We start from the raw sequence: 22736 nt of genomic DNA on the forward strand, positions 1-22736 counted from the left end.
AATTGCATGTAGCAGGAAATGAGGGAGTTTTTCAAGTCTAACCAAGTGCCATATTGAGGACAATGATATCATCCATAATGGCTGTCTCTGGTGCACCATGTCAGCCCAGACTATTTTTCTCCATTTTACACCCTCTGCCTGCTAAAAATCTCACTGGGCTTATCCAGGTGCAAGGACGGGACATTATTTCATCAGATAAGGAGCCACGGGATGCCAGCAGAGGTTGAGCAGGGGTAGTCATGCAGCCCATAGATGTTTTTGTTACTGTGACTGGGTAGCCATAAGCCACACTGGAGACCATAAATCTACAACATAGCACTACTAATTGCACATTCATCTCACATTTCTTGATTTTTCAAACCGACTTTATAGAGAAAATACTGGCCTCCAAATCAGACTCAAGGTACAATTGCAGGTGCCTCTCTGTGCCTAGCACTGTTTCAGGCCTCAGAAGACCTTACAAACACCGGAGTTGGTCAGCCCCCAGGGAATTCACAAATCTGCCTCAGTGCAATGATCTCAGGCAATTACTGGACAGGGTTTTTCAGATCTGTTAGAGAGAAAATGATCTTACCTCACGGGGTTGTTATAAGGATCAAATGACTACATAAATAGATAGATATTGATATGGATAGATATAAATATACCTTAGAATAGTGATGCGAGCTATTATCATTATGAATGTTGCATTTCATTGTTACAACATTGAGGGCCGACTTTGTTGTGTTAATGTTTTGGTCGGTTCAGGCTGCTCTAACAAAATACTCCAGAGACTAGGTGGCTTGTAAACAACAGAAATTTATTTCTCATGGTTCTGAAAGTTGGGAAGTCCAAGATCAAGGCACCAGCCAATTCGGTGTCAGGTGAGGGCTATCTTTTCTCTGTAGCCTCACGTGGCCAATGTGGCTAGGAGCTCTACCCTAATCCCATCCATAAAGCCCCAGCCTCAAGAACTAAGCACTTCCGAGAGGCTCCACCTCATAATACCATCATATTGGCCATTAGGATTTCAACACATGAATTTGGAAGGAACACAAACACTCAGACCATAATAGCCCTTTTTACAAATGAGAAAGCTGAGCCTCAGTAAGAGAGATTGACAAAGAATTGCATTAACTCTTTCAAGCCATTTGATGTCCTAGAGTTAGTAAATCCAAAGGAGGGCCCCCCAAAAGAAATAAAGGACTTTGCAACAGTGCCAGTAGTTGCTGAATATTCCAGAATCTCAGCTTAGCCGGGATTCTTTCCATTGGCCACATGCAGCTTCTGCTACTAAGGTTTGGTAAATTTGCAGAATACAGCAAGTCAAAGGAAATTCTTGTGTGTAAATACTACCTGGGGTATCACCTACCCAATTTTTGGTTTGGGTTTTTTGGTTTTTGGTTTTTTACTTGTATGAATTTATTTCATAAATTAACTCATACAGATTTGCAAAGCTATGTGTACAGGATGCTCTTTGCTACTTTCCGATCATAATCAAAACAAACACACAGGTACTAAGAAATAGCTTAACTATCCATCAAAAGGTAGCAGTGTGTATTCATTATGGTACTTTTTTCCCCCAGCTTTATTGAGATGCTATTGTCACATAACATATGTAAGTTTAAGGTGTACAACATAAAGATTTTATACGCGAGTTTATTGCAAAATGATTACCACAATAAAGTTTGTTAACATCTCCATCCCCTCACATAATTGCCCTTGTGTGTGTGTGTGTGTGTGTGTGTGTGGTTGGTAACATTTAAGATTAATTTTTTTTCTCTCTTTTCTTCCTACCCATCTTGATATCAGGCCCTATGTTCTCTTGATGATCAAAATCTCGTGAAAAGAAGTTAATCAGGGAAATACATAAAGTATAGCAATTACTGTAGGTGGCTGGTCTAAGTGGGCTTTGGTTTTTGTGTTTATTTATTTCCCTTCCCTGCTCAACACCAACTCAGAGGATAAATGCCAACTTTACTGAGGATTTCTATATTTGCGAAAGAAGTCCACAGTTTCAAAATAAGTCCTGGAAAGACAGTGATATAAACAAGCCTTCAGAAACTTGGGGAAGTTAGGAAGGGAAGATACATTTGTGGCTAAAAAAGTCCTCATTGGAATGTTGGCAGTAAGAGGTGAGGTTAGTAATGAGGGAATAAGCACTGCATCGCCCGTCTGTGGTCATTTCTTTTCTTTATTCAGCAGATGATTGTTGAGCTCCTATTCTCTGGGACCCAGTGCTAAGACTGTATTGAGAATAAGTTAAGAGCAATAAGAAGCTGAAGGAAAATGGGTCTCCCTGAAAGGGCGGGGGGGGACCTCTTACCCATCTGTTATAACATAGGGTCCTGTCCTTCCAGTTGAAAGCCCAGTACTAGCCTGCCATTTTCCCATTCCTCTCTAAGCTTTAACCGTCCAAACCAAGCATCTTACTCCCCTCCACGATACAGTTCAGCACGCAACGCTGACCTTGGCATGCCCCCGGCTGGAGCGCTGCTTTGGCCAGCATTTAGCAGTTGTGTTACTTCTGGCAACTTGCTTAAAACTCCCTGCATTTCTGTTTGCTAATCTGAAAAGTAGGGTTTATAATACTTACTTCTTTAGAAGATTAGTATGAGTGTTAAAGATGGTTCATGTCAAGAACTTAAGACCAGAAATCAGGAATGTATACTAAATGGTGGACACAGGACACCTATTCACACATCCTTCATCGTCAGGCTTTTGAGTTATTAATAGTAACAAATATCATTATGTGGAATGTTATTCAGCCACGAGAAAGGAAGATATCCTGCCATTTGGGGCACTATGGATGGACTTGGAGCACATTTTGCTAAGTGAGAGAAGTGAGACAGAGAAAGGCAAATATGATATCATTTATATGCAGAATCTAAAAAATTCAAAGCTGTAAAAAAAAGAAAGCAAAGCGGTAGTCACCAGTGGATGGAGGTGGGGGGATACGACTGATGGTGTTGAAAGGCATAGACATGTAATGAGTCATACGGATCTAATGCACAGTATCATAAATCTAGATAATAATATGATTATGTAATGTGATAAAGATCACTACAACAGCAATCACTGCTTGGAATTGAAAAGCTCCACATGAAAGTATAAATCCAGTGCCCCTTCGGAGTCAAAGGTGGCAATGAATATGTGTGGCTGGAGAGACCAACAAAAGCTGCTATTTCTCTTTTCCTGCTTGAGCCTCACCATCTGTGAATTAACAGACCAGCTGGAGAAGACGGTCTCCAAAGGCCGATAGTAACTCAGATCTGCCATGATTTTAAGTCACGCCCTGGAGGAGCATCTACTTTTCAGACTCCAGTGGAGGGAAATCCTGGGTAGGATGGGTGAGGTGGTGGATGACAGTGAAGAGCGGGAAAAGGGGCCATGTGTGAGGCCTCTCCCCTTGACAGGCCAACCCCCCCACCTGCCCCTCACAGCATAGCTCGTGCTAGGCAGCACCCTCATTGCAGTTCTGCTCACTACCTTGTAGAAATAAGTGGAAAACAGGGGCCAAGTAGAAAATCAGCAGATCAGAAGCCACAAAAACTAATGGCTGAGGGTGGAGAGTCAGGCCCAGTCCTGAAGAACAGGGTCCTCACAGACAGCGGCGGGAACGCGGGCCTTCCACGGTGGCCCTCCCGGGGTCTCAGGGCCAACTCACACCCCATGGCCTCTGCCTCTGCCACCGTTCCAGGGATTGGGGGATGCTTCCCCTTTTACCGTGATTTGAAATGATTCCATGACTCGGTTCTATTGTTGTTCTGTGTACAGTAAGTAATGAAACATGTTTAACAGCATCTTTTGGGCGCCTTTTCCTTTGATTTTTTTCCAGCTTAATGACATTATTGGGAGGGCTTCGGGGACTGTTATGCAGATGTACTTCCTGGCGAAGTTGCTGCTTCAGGAGAAGTCATTACTTTTTGTGGGGCCCACAGGCACTGGAGAGGCTGCTCTTACAAACAGCTTCCTGCGACAGTTACCTCATGAAAAATATGTTGTATGTCAAATTAACTTTGCAGTGCAGACCTCAGCTAAGCAGACCCAGGACATCTCCCTAACGGAACTTGAAAGGTACCCAGAGTTTTAATTAAAATCAAGAATGTAATTGTGCTTAGTTTACTCCTCAGAGATTATCCACAAAATAATATGAAGCGCTCGCCTTCGGTTTCTGACAGAATAAATGAAACTTGATTTGTTCCTCCCTGTAATGTTTATTACCAGGGAAACTACATTTTAATTGTTGTTGACAAATATTCTGATTTATGGGGTGCATAAAATGGAATGCAGTCTAGATAGCATGTGTCTACTTAACTTTTTTCTTTGCAAAATTTTGCTTCGGGAGGCTGTGCTAGCTGTCTGTCATGGGTATTCTTTAGGCCAAGGCATATTAAAGTAAATCACCAGATTGGATCTTGACTAGTAAAAAGAACCATCTGTTAGGGAAAGATGTAAGCAGTGGGCGAACGAGGCGGTACTTGCCAACACAGGGAGGGCAAAAGGATCAACTGGAAGAATGGCAGTGTCCAGGGGATTCTATCCAGAAGCTGGTTAGCTTTCCGGCATCCAAATCATGCATTTTTAATTCGTCACATGGCAAAAAGACAAGTCAGACACTAATTGGCACCATAAAAGAAAATTTGCACCATACCAGGAACTGTTCAGTCAGGGGGACTTTGCATCCCGTTCCACTCGGACCATTTTGCATTCTGTTTAAAGTTTAGAACTGGAACCGGAGGAGGCAGAGGTGCCTCAAGAATCTATTTAAATCATAGATTCCATTCAGGATGCTGGTCCATTGCTAGAGAAACATTTGGGGGGCAATATGCCCATGACCCTTTTCCAAACACAGTGAGACTATATAGTAAATACTGGCATGTATGGAGTGTCCCCGCATATGTATTCATAACAATCTGAACACACAAATAAGCTGTATTATACCTACACGTAAAAGTTTCCAAGTATTAATAACAGCGAGTGTTTGCTCTCATAGCAACAATCAGTTGGTTCTGACGGTGGTCATGTTTTATATGTGTGTCCAGGGAAGCCAGAAGAACTACTGGCTGCTTTTCATGCTATATGTTAAATGTACATCAACATATTTGAGAACTAGTAAGTTGGAGAATCTTAAGACTTAACAGTATCTCCACCAGAGATAATTAAGCCTCAAAACTACACAAAAAATATTGCTCTGTTCTTCCGAGTCCTTGTCCTAGAAAAAGCAAAATGAATGTTAATGGAGGGTCTTCTTTGCCCTCCATGCGGCTATGGATGATTACATACTCTGCTTTCAAGATTTTTCTTACGGCTGCTCTCTCAAACTTTATATCTCAACACACTTTGCTTCTGCTGCATTTTTAGCTCCAAAAGCTCTGTCAAGCATAATTAAATCATTTAATGTTCCTGAATGTTATTTCCCTCCTTAAGAAATGTAATTTCATGTCATTTCTTTAATTTGAACTCCTCTTAGTGTTTCTGCCCTAGATTATACCTATCTTTATGAAGTTCCTGCAGGTCCATTTCCAACACCAGGGATTTTAAGAAGTTAACCCGATGCTGCCCCCCTGCAGACGGGCAGGGCCAGACCGTCGCTCCCACTAGCACAGTTTCTCTGGTATGTTGTGGGACAGACGTGACTGCAGAGGCTGAGCATTACATCTCAGCCAGGTTCTCCATCCCTGCCTCCCAGGGAGAGAACAAGGTGACAATCAAGCCTTTCCTGAGGTGCTGTTTGCAGAGTTCAAATGGCAGAATGGGTTTTCTCTTCTTCATTAGCCTTGAAATTGTTCAAATCTTCTGGAAAGTCTGGAAAAGACAGATAGAGAACTCTGATCACAGAGGCATGAGAGAATGATTGGGACTCCGAGGGGCCATGCGCAGAAACCGGAGGAGAACTTGGGAAAGGCTGCTCTGTTTGGCAACTTTACCAAAAATGGAGCGGTATCAAAAATAGTTGCTGTCTTAGTCAGCTCAGGCTGCCACAGCGAAATACCACAGACTGGGCAGCTTAAACAGCAAAAATTTATTTCCTCCCTGTTCTGGAGGCTAGACATCCAAGATCAAGGTTTTGGCAGGTTTGGTTTCTCCTGAGATTCCTCTCTAGGCTCGCAGATGGCCATTTCTCACTGTGTCCCCGCTCGGCCTTCCCTGTGAGCGTGTGCATCCCAGGCCCCCTCTTCCTCTTAGAAGGGCTCAGTCAGATTGGATCCGGGCCCACAGACATGACCTCGCTTCACCTTCATTACCTCTTTAAACATTTGATCTCCAAGTACAGTCACATTCTAAGGTATCACAGGTTAGGACTGCAACATATGAATTTTAAGGGGACACAATTAAGTCCATAACAACTGCAAAGGCTCTTAAAGTGTGGCAGGAGCAGCCAACACATGGGAAACTAATTAAATATGCCCAAGATACAAAGCACCCCACCGGACAACATGAATAAAGGAGGGCCCATCCTTTGGACTTGAAGAATCTTATTTCTGAGCCTGAAAGGGCTACATGAAAATCTATGGGATTCACAGCCCAAGACATTATCTTCAAGAAAGAGAAAGATTCAAGAAAAGGATAATCAAACCTAAGCAACTGTTCACAGGTTATTCCTGGTTAATCTAGCCTCAAATTCATTCTAAGCCCACCGGATAAATCTCACAGCAGCTCTAGACCCTGAGCTTCTCAGGGGCGGGGACTTTGTGTCACACATCCCTTGTGTCTCTCATGCCCAACGAAGGACCTCACACATTGGGGGGGATTGAAGGTGGGGAGTGTATATGAGAGTTTCCTGAAAGGAGACAAAGCCTCTGTTAGCAGAGCAAATGAGGAGAGTTTGGAGAGCTTCAAGTCCTGCTGATTTCATTATATTAGGTAGAACTCTCTGGTTTTTCTCTTAAGTTAGAGCTTTTCCTGCCAGAGTGGTATTTGAAATAGAATGCGTGACAACCGTGAATAAAATGAAGAATTCACTTTAAAATTCAATGTATTCATTCCTAGTGTTTACTCAGAAAATATTTGCAGAACATATTAAGGCATTATAAGTTTCGGAGGGAATTAACAGCCCCTTCGGAATATCAGTAGCCTCATGGAAAGAATCTAAATATTCCCCCCAAAACTCAAAAACTCTCATCAAACTTCAACACACTGCTTCTTTTAAATTTATATCCTTTTTAGAGTACTATATAGTATGCACTTTATTTTCTTGCTTCTGTATCTTTTTACAATTGTGCCATATGGAAATTTCCACAAAGCTTCTAATTTTACCCCTATTGGTTTTATCAATTACTAGCCATTTAGTCAACTCATCTCCAGACAAATCATTGTTTCTTAACTAATGAGCTTTAATTTTCACATATTAGTGTGGCAATAAAGGGAATCTCAGGTGTTTTAGGTGTACCATATTGACTTTTCAGTTGAAGACTTTGCTGATAAGCATCATGTGGAGCTCATGAGAGAATGAGGCCCACCCTTTTTATTTATTCATTTTTTAACATAAATTTTGTCCATGACCTTTTATTTTTATAATTCCATGATATCAATCTTCTTGAGAGTTTGCAAAGTGAATAGACAATATAGATGTCAAAATAAAAGTACAGGATTCCTTGACATTTGCATCAAGATCCTAGCTGATCAGAAGCCCATTCTTTAGACTCTAAGTATTTTCTTAAAAGAAAAGTTGACGTAAACCTTGGCTCTACTATCCCAAGTTTCTTTTAGTTCTCTTAAAAATTCAAAGTAATTTCACATACATTTTTTCTTTTATCTTTACAGTATCTCTCTTAGGAAAACCAATTGCTGTGCCTCTGCTTTGTGAATGGAAACAGTCAAAAGATGCTCACAGCTTTCATACAAGTCACAGTGTGCACAAAGCTGGGCTCATGCTCCAGGTCTTTGTCAACTTCAGTGGCAGAGCTGACCTTAACAGCTTATAATGGAACCTTCTTGAAGGTGCCTGTAACATTATAGGGCTCCTGGCATTTGGTGGACACTCAGAGAATACAACTTGATATGCAACAGATTTCAAATCAACTGAGCTTCAATTAAAAATTCTCTGCAGTTGTTCAAGACCACTGTAAGAAAAGCCCTCCTATGAATATTGTTTTCATGATAAAAAAAAATTTTCAGGCATAGCCACATTTAGTAATCTGGAGAAGACAGTTGGGAGGAAGCATTCATAATTTCTGCTCTATAAGGAATAAAACAGTGCCTATTATTTAAAAGATGGAAACGACTCTCACTGTAGACAAGTTACGTGGGGCCCACCACAGGACTCTCTATGTTCAGTGCATTTTGTCAATACTATCTCTAAATGAAGTTTATTTTTAGAACCATGTGAACAGAAAACCTTAGGGTTATAAGAGGTCTTAAGGGGCATCTTATCCAGGATTCCATCCAGTACTTGAATTTCTTCCATAATATCCCCCAACTCATGGTCACTCACTCTTTGCTTAAACACTTCAAATGATGTAAGAGGCCACTTCTTTGAACATCTCTGACTGATGTGGTATTTCCGTAAGTTCCATCATCATACAATGAACAGAAATGTCTAACTTCAAGCTATTATTCCAGTTCCACCTGGTGGGCTCCCAGAGAACTGATCTAATCCTTCTTCTACAGAATGGTACTTTTAATAGTTCATGACACACATCCTGCCTCATTTTCTCCCAGTTGAACAATCTAAGCTCCTCCAACCACCTTAATAGGACATGGATTTGATTCGCTACCTCCCCTGGTGGTCATACCACTGACAATACATTTTAATATTAATCGTTTAGTAGAAACTTACTGAGTGCTTAGTGTATGCCAAGAATTCTCTCAACATGTCCATGTCTTCTTGTGTGAAGCCAAGAACCTAAAAATCAGGCTGTAGGTATGGTCTATAGCTCTACTAATAAAAACAAAAAACTTGGTAAAGTCATTTAGTATCTTTCTGGATGATTTCTATCAGAATATCATTTCGCATTAAACTGGACACCATACTTCTATTAATATCAACAAAAACTGAAGTGGTTTTGTTTTGTTTCTGTTTTTGGTTGTTGTTGATTTTTTAGTAAGGAATAATGGTGGTCTTTGTGGTAGTAGTCCCCAAGTTTTTATGGCTTAACCTATAATAGTTTGGTTTTTTGCTCACTTCTCAGGTGACATGAAGTTACAGAGGTAAGGGCAGGGGAAGGGCTCTCCTCAACACAGTCCTTCATGGACCCAGGCTTTAATACTTCAGAGGGCCCCTAGTAGATCTAGCCCTAAGTCAAGGGGAAAGTGAAATTATGGAGAAGGCTTAGTGTTCTTAACTGCCTTGGCCCAGAGAGGAGGCACATCTTCTTGTGTTCCATTGGCAAAAAGTAGACACAAGGGAGGTTAGTAAATGTAGTCTATATGGAGCCCAAAAAGAAGAGAGAAACTGAACTATGTTGATTACAGCAGTGTCTACACAGCTTCTGGGGGGCAGCTGTCTCCCATCATGGCCTTATATAGAATTCACTGTCCATTTTCACCTTAAATCTCTTACAAAAAAGCCACATGAATTGTACTGTCCTGAATTTGTGCAGTGGGTTTATTAGACTCCATAGTTGATTTGTTAAATTTTTGTCTGATTTTATTCTGACCATTTGTTTTGTTTTCAATCTTTAGTCTGTCGCAGGTATATCCCTTCCGTGTTTATATCAGCTTCTCATCTGTACTTTTCATACAATTGTTGTTATATCCTCACGGAAGGCATTAACTGAAAAGGTAAATGACCTGGCCTGGAGCAAAGAACTATGGCACACTTAGAAACCCCTTTCCAAGATAACAGAAATGAATGTTCTTTGTATTTAGTTATTGTCATTCTTCCAATGATGAAGCCATTTAGATGATAGACAGATGATAGATATAGTCATCTTGTTAAATATGTATCTCTTCCTCATTCCCTGCTTGAAATCCATCATTCGGTTATTAAATGAACAATTGTTTTTAACCTTTACTGTGGGCCAAATACCTTGCTAAGATTTTGGTACATATCTCCTTAATCCTCACAAGTACCTATAAGATGGTTATGCTCATCTTACAGATAAAGAACCTGAAACTCAGGGAGATAAAGAAATCCAGCCAAGCTAAGTAGTTTGGAGTCAGAATTTAAACTTTGATGTCTGCCTCTGGAGCCTGCTTTCACATGTGTTTCCATGCGCTTCACTACCTTTCATACCTTAGGGGGCCTTCTTCCCTATTCTCCTGTCTCCCGGGCCCGTAAGCAGATGGGTTTGGGTAGGGAGAGATGGATAACCTCAATGGTACATATTTCAGTTATTCTCAGGGACCACTGTTATGTTATTATCACTCATTGTTTTCCCAAGATCCAGCGTCAGATAAACCAAACCACGGGTTTCTCCATATGCATTAGATCTTTTTGCTGGCCTTTTTCTCTTGGCATATCTTGGCTGGGTTGGCCACTGCTGCTCTCTTGAAATACTTTCTTTCCTCAGCCTCAGTGATACCTCATTTCCAAAGAGAAGGTGGGGACTTCCTTCCTTCCCTTTGGCCATTCCTTCTTCATCTTCTCCTCTGCTTAGCATTGAATGCTGCTATCCCTTAAAGCAGGAATCTGTGTCCCATCTCATCCATGCCTGTAGCTGTATTGCCACATACATTTGGATAAATCCAAATGTACATCTAGCATTTTAGACTTTCCTCTGAGCTCCAGGCCCAAATATCCTGCACTGCCTTGGCTCACCACACTCAACAGTCCAAAAGCAGACGTGAGCTTCCCTGGCAAACCTGGTTTTCTCCTGAGGGTCTCTTAGCTTACTGAACAGAACCATGTGCACACTAGAATCAGAGAATCACTTCTCTGCCCATCACCATCCTGTTGTTATCTGCACACTCACTCATTTTCTCCATCTTGGCCATGTCCACCCCAATCCAGCCCTCTGTGTGATCTCTTCTGCAATAGCCTGCTGGATAGTCGGCCTACATTCAGTCTGGTCTCCTGAAAACCCACACCCCACACTGCAAACAGAGTGATCTCGCCAAAACCTAAATTGATTCACATTTTCCTCTGCTTTAAACTCCTTGATGGACCCTCATGTTCCCTGAGTCCTAGCCACACCACCCTTTTCTCAGCCCCACGTACATGCTATGCTCCCTCCTGCCACATGACGTTTGTACATGTTGTTCCTTCTCTCCAAAGTAGTCTCTCCCATGACCACCCTATTCCCTTCCCTGAAATAATCATACTCCTGCCTCACCTCAGAGCAAACACCACTTCCCAGGGAAGACCAGGTCAATTTCTTTGTCATCTGCTCACACTTACACACCTCTCTCCCTTCTTTTATAACAGTTATCATAGTTGTCATTTACATTTATTTTGGTGATTTGTTGATTGTCTTCGTCACTAGGCTATAAGGTCCTTAGGGGCAAAGCCCATGTCTCCTTTTATCTCCCATTGTATTGCCAGTACCTAACAGAGTGCCTAGCACCGTTCTGTGAAATAAATGAATGACCCAACCCATTCTGTAATTCTAATCATTTGATTCCCAGGAAACTGTCCTGATTTAATGAAAACTAGAATATATACTTCAATATTAAATTACATCTTCATGAGAATTCATTGTGGGTAGGCCAGAGCCAAAATTTCACCTAACCACTAGAAGCATATTCATTTGTGTGCATGAAATCTACCATATTACTTCATGGCGCATGATGAAATATAAACTCTGGAGCTGGAATGTTTTCCAATACTGAGCTATTAATAATTTAACAAAATTAATTCGAAACACTTCACTCAACAGTGAAACAGAGATGAGGAGGAAATGATGCGTGTGCCCCAGTCTTCCAGGGTTCAATTAAGTATGGCAAACAAGTAAAAGGGAAAAGCCGCCAACCCTTGTTTAGAGTGAAAGTCCCCATTTACAATTTAATACAAATTTTATGTTTTTCTAAAGATATTAAAGAACAAACATCAGAGACATAAATAAAAATCTTTGCTTTACACAGGTGAACGATTTAACATGGTAATAGTCATTTGTCAGGGCTCAGAAAAGGGAAAAAAATAGAAGGGATTTTTTTTTCTTCTGCATGAAGCAGGAATTGAGTCAAAGAAAAGCTTTCAGTAATTATTATTATTAGGAATAATCATCAGGACTAAAAAATGAGGCAGACAATCCACAGAGCATAGAATTAGCTCCTACACAGAGTGTCCCACCATTTCCACTAGAACATCAAGAGGAAGCAAAAGACATTTATTAGAAAAACAGGTGAGCAACAAGTGGAGCAAAGATTCCTAGTCAAAATCTCACTTTGAAGATGGAGGCCAGCTGAATTTTCTATCCCACACACCAAGGGTGAAAAGGAGAGAGATGGTGAGCAAGCTGCCATAATCATTATTCAAAGGAAGAAAAGAGGAAGAGAAAAACAGGTGTCCAGCAGTCAAAATGTCACCCTTGCTAAGGAGAAGCCTTGCTTTGTAGACCAGTGGTCCCCAGGCATTAAAGCATCACGATCACATGAGGCTTGTTAAAATGCAATAACTGGGACCCACACCCAGAGGTTCTGGTTCAGTAGATCCAGGGTGGGCCCAGGAATTTGCATTTTAACATATTCGTAAGTGATACGTTTGCTGTTGTTCTGAGGACCACACTTTGAAAACCACCCTTTGAAAACCACATACAAAATGTCTAATAATGAGTGCTTACACTGTGGTGAAGATTTTATGTATGTCATCTCATTTCATCTTTCTAACAACACTGTGAAAGTGGAATGAATATCCCCAACTTACAGTGAGGAACCTAAGGCTAAGGCATTAAGTGACTGGCCAGCCCAGGAAGTGGAAAGGCTAATTCTAAAGCCCAGTGATCAGTCTTCTTGGCTGGAGGATTTTAAGAATCTCCCTTCAACCTGGGCACTATCAACGCAAATAAGTCATTATTGATCATCACCCACACACCCACCCCCAAAATTAGAAATCACTAGATTGACTTTTGAAGTCTATGGCAGTGATAAGACCTTAAACACACTGTTGGGTGGTTTTGGTGAAATACTATTGGTGCAGCAGTAACGTAACTGTGAAAGGATAATCAATGATGTTGCAGACAGCAACTGGATGTGTATGCCAGGCCTATCGATAAGTGAGAAGAGAAATGGAATAAGAGAATGGAAGGCTTCCAAAAGAATAGTGTTAGAGATGATCAGAGAAGCAAGGGCCTTACCACAAATGAATAACATATAGTGAAGATAACCAGAGGGCCATCATGGACTCTGGAGGAAAGTTTGCATGGGGAGAGATTAGGAGAAAGGAATTTGAAATCAGAGATCAGGACATGAGTAACACTGCCGAGGGGAAACATCGACCCAAGCGGGAGCGGAGCCGGGAACAGCAACAGAGACGTTGCAGAGGTGTGGCTCGCCCACATAAACGAATTCTTCTCATACCACCCCCACTGGCCTCCCAAGTAGCCTCCATCCTAGAGACAAGGCAGCAGTCAGGAGATGAGCTTTGAAGTATGACAGACTATACCTGGGTGACATTGGTTACACGGCTCCTCTATACCTCAATTCCTCATCTGTTTAATGGACCTGATAATTCCCACCTCCGAGGGGTGTGAGGATTAAATGAGATAATATATGTAAAGCACTTAGTACCTGGGGCATCATACCAGCTTAGAAATGTGCTGGTTGTTTTTTTATTATTGCTCGTCTTGCTTTGTCATCATCAGTGTTAATATTGTCACCCTGGAGGGAAGAACAATTATGTCAAAGGGAAAATATAATGGCCCAGATAATCGTCAGTGATTGGCTCACAGGTGTTCCTCCAGTTAATCAAAAGCTTGGCAGGCTGGGTCATGTGGCTCTAATGACACAGGTGCTCCTGATAGAATTAGCAAAAAAGTAAAATAAAAATAAATAAAGCAGCATTTGGTGCCCTACTTTTCTCCAGCACAGTGTTCATGTTCTCCTAATTAAATTTTTGAGTGAACTTCGTTCTGGGTTGACTCAGATGCACTATAGAATGATTCACAGCCTTGATAGAAACTTCTCTGCACCAAGTGCCAAATTCCTTGCTGTAGGTGCAATATGAGAATTCATTTATTATTTTACCCTAGCTTAATTAATTCCAGTGCCAGCTAGCTACCTGTTGATGACGTGCCCTGTTGACGATGCCCAACAAAGTTTTAAGCCCAAGAGTTTTAATAACATATTTACTGCTGGGTGGCCTGCCACTTGTGATTAAACTTCATGAGGATTTATAACCACCTCGCCCCCAACATGTCTGTAACCTTTAAGGGATGTCTGATACAAAGCAAAGGTCATGGGTTCCAAAAGCCCTTGTTCTAATAAATATGTTAGACAGCTGATCCTGGACATGCAGCTGCGTCTCATCCTTTCTCCATCCTCCCCTCACTTTTTTCAGCAATTCCCAACAAGGAGAAAAATTAACACGAATGGAATTAATGGTTTAATTTTGTCAGAGGAAAGAGAGCGTTTATGACTTCTCACTGGGGGAAAGGGGCTTCTGTCTTTGCTGATGACCCACACGTGTCTGCCAAGGAGAAATATGGTGTCCAGTCTCCCATTGAACTGCCACAGGAATGGATTGGCTGTGGCTACTGGCTTGACAGGTGCAATAAATATTAATTAGTGTGCTTGGCTACAGAGGGAGTAATGATATACACTGCTCCTCTGAAGCGTTAAATTGTAGTGTTAGTCTTGATAATGCCTCATCTTCTCCATCACGGCAGGAAAACATTTTGAATTACATGTGTCCCTATATAGGCAAAGGAATAAAGGTTTATCTGTTGTCTGGAATTTTCCAGGTGCAAAAAGTGGGGCCTAAGACTGATCGTGAGTCAGGCACCAAGTATTCTGTGTGTGTGTGTGTGTGTGTGTGTGTGTGTGTGTGTGTGTGTGAATGAATCAGTGTTTCATACCGCAAAAGCCAATTTCTATAATGTTTGCTGTTGTTAAGGGATAAAAACTGAAACATTTTGCTATTGTCAAGATATTTGATTACATTGGGAATGGATTTGAGACCTCCTTGTCTAAAACAACTGCCACAAATACACATTAAATATTAGAGGATCCGTGCTTATTTGATTACGGAGGAGTTGGTAGGTTTATGGGATGCTCCCCAGTGTTTGTGAATAAATAACTATAATAACAGCCTGGGAACAGGAGATGGCTGTATTCGGGAATTAAAGATAAAATGCTCTTAAAATTCAGCTCTGATCAGAAACAAATAAAACAAAGCAAAGGAAAAAAAAACAGGCGAGGAAGCTGCAAGATAAGCAAATTAACATTAGCACTGATTCAAGGCTTGCAACAAAACACGTTTTTGAAATGGGTATGTTTAGTTGTTTACACCTGAAGTTACAGCAACACAACAGCATTTCACCAAGAAGAGAGGTTCTAATTAAATACTGATATTTTCCAAATCCTTAATTATAATGGCTTACAGTTCTGCCTAAGGGCTTCTCTAGGAGCTAATTTGCTGGAATATTACCATTTACACTTTTTCATTTGTTGAAGATCTCATTCCCTTGCGAATTGCCTTTTTTAAGTTTGTCATAACTTCATTTGCCATCCTCTTTCTGGGAATGCTTCCTACCCCCCGTATAAGAAAGACTAGCGAGAAATTTGGCAAACAAAGTTTCATTTTGGGTGGAATTCTTTCCCCTCCTGCCTGGCTTAAACGTTTTGGTACCCATTTCTGTACTGCAGCTGCAAAGAAATGGTTTTTGGCAAGGGGAATGCACGTGTGTTCCTTATTCTCTCCTGGAGTCCTGGGTCCCAGCAGCACATCCTCAAGCAAACATTTCTGGAGCTACAGGGAGCACAGAGAAGCAGCGCTTGATGGGCACTGAAATATTAACTAATGATGAATTGCCCCTAATCGGCAGGCACCTGGGAACTGGGACAGGACCATTCCTGCAAAATATGCCTGCTGGGCAATCTCCCAGGACACAGCTCCTATCAGTGGGACATACCTTCCCCCATGGCCTCCACTCCTACAACATTTACACCTGTTTACCTAGAGAAGAATAGTCCATCTTCGCCCCAGGCCCTTGGAAAAGGCTTAACTATCACCTGGGTGTGGGCTCCACAATCATAGTCCTCTATATTTCCTGTCGAGCAGACCCTTAAATGCGAGGGACTGTTGTACGTAGGCAGCTGATGGGAAATAAAAACTAATACGTGACCAGTCACCTCTTGTCCCCAGCATGGAGTCAGACCCCTAGAACTTTATCCTTGGCAAGGTGGACCAAGAGGTGAGCAGGGAGGTCAATGGAATAAGAACAAAGCATATTCTCTAGCCTCAAGTGAAAATGTGCTCCCCTGCAATCCCCAGGACTACAAGAGTCTGTCCAGCTCTTAGGAAACAATTCACGAAAATGGCCAGGTTTCTAACTGTCATCAAATACAGATAATTCATGAGATCCTTGAAGAAGATTAGAATGTGGATGCCATGGCCCCATTATTGAAACTGCCTTGCTGGTATATGTGTCCTTCCTACTTTGGAGAATTTCAGAGTCCAGTGCCCTCAACAAAAATCCAGGTACTCAGACCCATACTGGGCCCATGAAAATGAAAAGTCCATAAACTGAATATTGACAAAAGTATATCAAAACCTGAACGAGCTTTGATTCTTTGAGCCCCACAGATTCTTTAAGATTTTTTCATACATAAGTTGCCAAATCTCCTGTAGTCCTGGGCTATGACCTAATGATTGGAATCACTAAGATTCCCCGAGGCATGGTTAAGAGACTCAAACAGAAAAAAACATCTAGTTAGATGCAATTATGCATTTACCCAGAACAGAAAAGTCCCTATTGAAACCTCTAAAAATATATCTTAAATGCATGTCTAAATAAGGGGGATTTAAAATAAAAATGCTAATGGAATTTGGAACCAGACAGATCTGGGCTTAAGTAGGGATTCGCCAGGAGTTATACAGTCTCAAATCACTTGAGCCTCAATTTCCTCATCTGTAAATTGAGTATAGTGGTACTTTTCTCAAAAGGTTATCAGGAGGATCCAATGAGACTATGTTTTCTAATGTTCAGCAAAGAACTCAGTGCTAACAAATAGGTGCTGTACATAGTAGTTACATGATAGTAATATTATAATTATTACCATTAAATTAGATTTCAAAATCTTCACCATGATCCATAAGGTGAATCCATCATCAGATTCCTCCCCACAGTTGTAGAATGTGGGAGACAATTACAGCCCACAAGAAGAGTCCACACTCCAACCCCAGACTGAGTCTGATGAGGTATCATGCCTGTGTCTATGTTACAGTGAATGTGTTTCAGGGGTAACCAACTGACTTTAAAATAGGGAGAGGATCACGGATTATCCAGGTTGGCCCAATAGATCACATGAGCCCTTCGAGCAGAGGCGAGCAAGGCAGGCAGATTCAAAGCCTGAGGAGGACTTACTCTGCTGTTGCCAGCTCGAAAATGCGAAGAGCCATGTGGATAATGTGAAAAAGAGGCTCCAGACACGAGTGAGGATTCTGACCCACAGAAACTGTGAGATAATAAACGGACGTCGTTTTAGGCTGCTAAATTTGTGGTGATTTGCTATGGTGGTAACAGAAAACTACAGCCATCTACTCCTTACCTGAACAGATTTTTCCAACCTGCTGCGCTCTTTCTACCTCAGGAATTTCGGAGGCTGCTCCCTCTTTCTCCAACTTTACACCCAACTAACACCTACTCATCCTTTTTGCATCAGCTCAAGTTTCATCTCTTCACAGAAGCAGTCCTTGGATTTCTTATCTAAAATGCTTACCGGCCCCCGCCCCCCCAACCACCACTTACACTTTCTGTCAAGACGCTGTTGATCGCTTCCCAAGTCTTTGTCGGAATTTGTAATTATCCTATTTGGTTTTTTTCTTGTTTATTTTACCCTACTTAACTGTAAATGCAGCATATGCCACAACTCAAAAAACCCACGACTAAATGAACGTGGGTTAATGCTTTACCTCACTAAATCCTTATGAATTATACCAAGTGAGGGAGATACTATTATTACCCCATTTTACAGATGAGGAACCTTAGAAGAGATTAACATTCCCAAGATCACACAGCTCCTACGTGACTGAACACATGAATGAACCCATTAGTTTAGGTTCTTAAATCTCTGAGTCTTCATGCCCCACCCACCCCCCACCCCCCCACCAACATAAGTTCTACAAGTGGGAAAATACCAACACCACAGTGAGCCAACAGATGTTACTGCCTTGAATTCAGATGCGTAGAGCACGCTAACAGACACTTCAAGACGGCCTTGTGACACAGCAGCTGAGGCACAGCACGGCCCGTGTTAGAATCCTAGGGCGGCCAAAACAAAGTGGGTGGCTTAAAGTAGCAGAAATTTATCATATCGCAGTTCTGGAGGCTGGAAGTCTGAAATCAAGGTGTCCTCAGGGACACGTTCTCCCCAGAAGGGAAAATCCTGCCTTGTTTCTCCTTAAATTCTGGTGCTTTGCTACAATCCTTGATGGTCCTTGGCTTGTAGAGACATCACTCTAGTCTCAGCCTCCACTGTCATGTGACATGCTGCCTTTGTGTGTCCACATCCAAATCTCCTCCTTCCAGAAGGATGGCAGTCATCTGGATCAAAGGTCCACCCTGCTCCAGTATGACATCACGCTTAGTGCACCAGTTACACCCGCAATGCTTCTATTTCCCAATAGTCATGTTCTCAGGGACTGGGGGTTATGGGGGAGGGATTACAATATGGGATTTGGGTGTTTATCAGAAGGAAGCGTGATCTCCATGTCTGCGTGGTCCTGCCCCCCTCTCTGCTTACGCAAGGCTTCTCATCACCCAGGGAGGCCACAGCGGCTGGGGTCAGAGGCTGCTGCTGCTGCCATGCTGGCTGCGACAGGAGGGAGCAATTAGGGGAAAGGCTTGTTTGTGAAAGCCCAGCTCTGACTTCTCATTACCTTCTCCCTCGCTCCCTGCCTCATCCTTGCTCTCTGCCCAGGCTCTTGGGTAGTCATTTATGGGAAAGCCTGGGACGGGCATGTGGGATGGTGAACGTGTGAGAGCACCATCTTGGACATTTGATTCAGCAAATGACGTTTTTTTTACAAAAGCACTTGCAGAAATCTGGTTGACTCTCTCCTTTCCTGACAGCTCTAACTGGAGACAAAAATAGAAACATGTACAGCAACCACCAAAATTAATGGAGCCACATTATTAAATGCTAAAATACCCTCTCCTAGCTCTGCAGCCAGTCACAACTCATATATGTTTTATTGTGCTAGTAAGAGACCACAGCGCAGCTTGCAGTGTGACTTTGAGGTCACTGAACACGGGGAATTCTCCAACTGTTTCGCAGCTACCACAGACCATGTGTGTGAAGCCTACATATTTGCGGGGGGTGGGGTGGGCGGGGGGAGAATCTATGTTTTAAAATTAGCCAGTCAAAATTTTCCAATAATAGAAAAATGTAAGATGAACCCCGTGAAATATGCTCCGGGGCATCTACTACATATTGGGCCTGGAACAAAGGACCTCTGGCTTTTAGCAAAATATGTGTTATGTGCCTTGTGCATTCCAAGCATTCCAAAATAGTAATTAGATATTTTAAGCCAGTATGGCTTGGGTACTGGCAAAGAGAACAAGCCTCTGCCCTTTGCAGTGCAGTGACATGCATTCACCCAGGAGTGCCTAGATCTTCAGGGAGGTTTGAGGAGTCCAGGGAAAGGAATAGGGTGGCCACAGTAACAAAGGAGCATTCTGGGGACACAGGGTCATGGTTGTCTATCAATCGATCAACACTCTGCAAACGTATACCCCACAGCTCACCTTGAATGTAATAACCTGCAGACACAATTTACCATGGAAGATATGAATAGGGATTTCCTTTGAGGTAAGATGTGAATTTGCCCCTTTGCTATAGCTCCCCAAGGTCCTGTTTTGCCACTGATCTGTGGCATTCTTTTACTGGACCATAGCCAACCTCAACTGAGGCAGAGGAAAGGTCACTAAATAATTAGCCCCCTACTTACTTGCAAATGGAGGGGTTTTCCCAGCCATTTCCAATGCAAGTTGCAGCATTTTTACCGGAAGCACTACTTTATCAGGAACAAATATGTTCAAAGATGTTCATATGAACAGATTTTCTGCTCGATAGATGATGCTTGCTCAGAACTTAGCTTTGGGTGTCCCCAGTAATTTCCCATTACACCCTGTGATGTAGCTGTCACAGGTCAAAACAGAGTAATGGTTAATTCCTATAGTGAAGAAAGAACAATTGGAAAATCCATAAAATGTCTCTGTGTAGCTTTGAGGAAGCAAAAGGATAATTGTGAGAATAATCCATATTCCTGAATTCGTTGTCAATAACTAAAACTCACATATCACATTTAAATAAAATTTGAATTTTTGAATTGGCTTTAATAAGTGGATGATCTGGCCACCCTGGGCCTTTCCTCATTTTAACAGTCAGAATAGTCCTATTTCACCACAGTCCCCACCTACTTGACTCATTTCTGTTACCTGTCTGACCTCTGTGGGCCTTTCAATTTCTGACCCTGATTTTGTCCCTCACCAACGCCAATTTGTTTCTATAAGGAAAAGCCTCTATATTGATTAAAAGTTTTCAGGACATTAACCTGAATTTTCTTAGCCTTGGTCACTGCATGTGAAATTCAATACTCAAACTATCCCAAAACATCTTCAATTGCTATTCAAGTCAGATGCATTTACTTAAACAAGCAATTAGCCTTGGCATAAAAGGCTGAAAAGAAATGAAGTTCATGAATCTGCTACTTGTTCTTCCCTAGATGATGCCATTAGTCATTGTCCAAGTGTTGATGTGTAGCAAATATCATGCCAATTCTGGTACCAAGGAGATTGGAGATAGGAATGTCTAATGTTTCAGAAAACTCAACAGGGCAGAAGATGGAATTGGCTAAGAAATGGCAAATTTTTTAAATGTCTACTGCGCATACAATGCTCTACCAGGCAGGTTGTGGGCTTGAGGGGAGGGGTAGAGATTGAGAAAATAGACCCCCAAGTTATATCGTGTATACAGTTGACTCTTGAACGATGTGGGGGTTAGGGGTATTGACCCCGTGCACTGTTGAAAATCTACATATAACTTTTGACTTCCCCAAAGCCTAAGTACTAAAAGCCTACTGTTGACTGGAAGCCTTACAGATAACATAAAGTCAATTACCAGATATTTTGTATGTTTTACACAGTATCTATGGTGTTCTTACAATAAAGTAAGCTAGAGAAAAGAAAACATTTCTAAAAAAATTTTTTAAGATCTTATTTACTTGAGAGAGAGAGAGAGAGAAAGAAAGGGAGGGGCAGAGGGAGAGGGAGAGGCAGACACCTTGCTGAACAGGGAGCATGACTCAAGGGGCTTGATCCCAGGATGCTTCGCTGATTGAGCCACCCAGGAACCCCACTAAGAAAATCTTAAGGAAGAGGAAATTCATTTACAATACTATATTGTATTTGCTCCCAAAAATCTATGTATAAGTGGACCTGCACAATTCAAACCCATGTTGTTCAAGGGCCAATTATATATTAGATATATGAATATGAATAGACATATGTAGCATACACATGTCATATATATATGACATTCTTGCCATTGGTTGAGAAATCAATGACTAGTATTTAATGTAAAAGTATGATTTAAATATTTCATAGCTTAAATTTTAATTTTTTTAAAGATTTATTTATTTATTAGAGACACAGAGAGAGAGGCAGAGACACAGGGGGAGGGAGGAGCAGGCTCCATGCAGAGAGCCCAACGTGGGACTTGATCCCAGGTCTCCAGGATCACGCCCCTGACTGAAGGCAGCGCTAAACCGCTGAGCCACCAGGGCTGCCCAATATAGCCTAAATTTTAAATAAGAAAGACAAATTCACTGTGTTATCTAAAGTCTCTATAGAAGATTCATAGATTATAAAATTTATGTACAAACGTGCTAAAAAAATTCAAGAGTATTCAGTTATTTTCACCTCTCTGCATGGAAACAACAACCAGCGTTGCCTATAGAGTATTCTCTATGAAATTTGATTCAAGTTTGTCAAAAGGGAAAAGATGGTAAAAGTCCGCACGTATTTTACTATTGTCTATGGTGAAGGAGAAAGGAACACTGTGTAGACATGGCTTACAGGCTCCCATCTTCCTTCTTTTCTCCAAATCCCTACACTTTCCCTACCCTGGAAGGCACCCTCCCAAACCCAAGATCCAGCACCTGTCCTCCCCTTGGAAGTCATAAGCCATGAACTGGAGCTGGGGTGACTGACTGCTTCTTCTCTTGGACAGAAGGCTTATCCAAATGCAAGGCTTAAAAGAAAGAAAAATTTAAAAGCAAACACTAATACTCAAGCACTTATAGAGTAAGCCTTTTATTTCACAACTTAAGCAAGGACCTGACTGAAACAGATATTCTTGCTAAATCTTAAAGAATGTCCCCCCATCCTGCCCAAAGAGAAAACATTTTGACTCTGTTGTTTTGTAAAAGACTGGGGAGGGATGATTTGCTGTACAATTACATTTGTTGATTTATTAGATAAATATTTATTGAGTACCTACTGTGTGGTAGGTTATATGCCAGATACTGGGGTTATAAAAATGTGCCCCTGACATAAAGGACCCAGCCCAACAGGAGTCAAACATAATAAATGCTAAAATAACAGTATACACAGTATGGAAGTATTTCAGAAAAAAAGGCATAGTGGATGTATTAATTAGCTACTGCTGCATAACAAAGCACCCCCAAACCTAGACTCAAAACTCCAATCATT

The 22736-nt window shown here is 41.6% G+C and overlaps 1 long non-coding RNA gene across 2 annotated transcripts in view; it reads right to left on the bottom strand.

Moving 5' to 3' along the window:
* Nucleotides 1-859: 859 nt before the first annotated feature.
* The window catches only part of LOC119869390, a 111222-nt gene continuing 89345 nt past the window's right edge, over nucleotides 860-22736 (bottom strand). For both annotated transcript variants that reach the window (XR_005370652.1, XR_005370651.1), the window contains one exon: nucleotides 860-5787. This is a non-coding gene — a long non-coding RNA (uncharacterized LOC119869390). The remainder of the gene's footprint in view (nucleotides 5788-22736) is intronic.

The sequence above is a fragment of the Canis lupus genome, chromosome 15, assembly GCF_011100685.1.
Source record: "Canis lupus familiaris isolate Mischka breed German Shepherd chromosome 15, alternate assembly UU_Cfam_GSD_1.0, whole genome shotgun sequence".
Classification (NCBI taxonomy): Eukaryota; Metazoa; Chordata; class Mammalia; order Carnivora; family Canidae; genus Canis; species Canis lupus.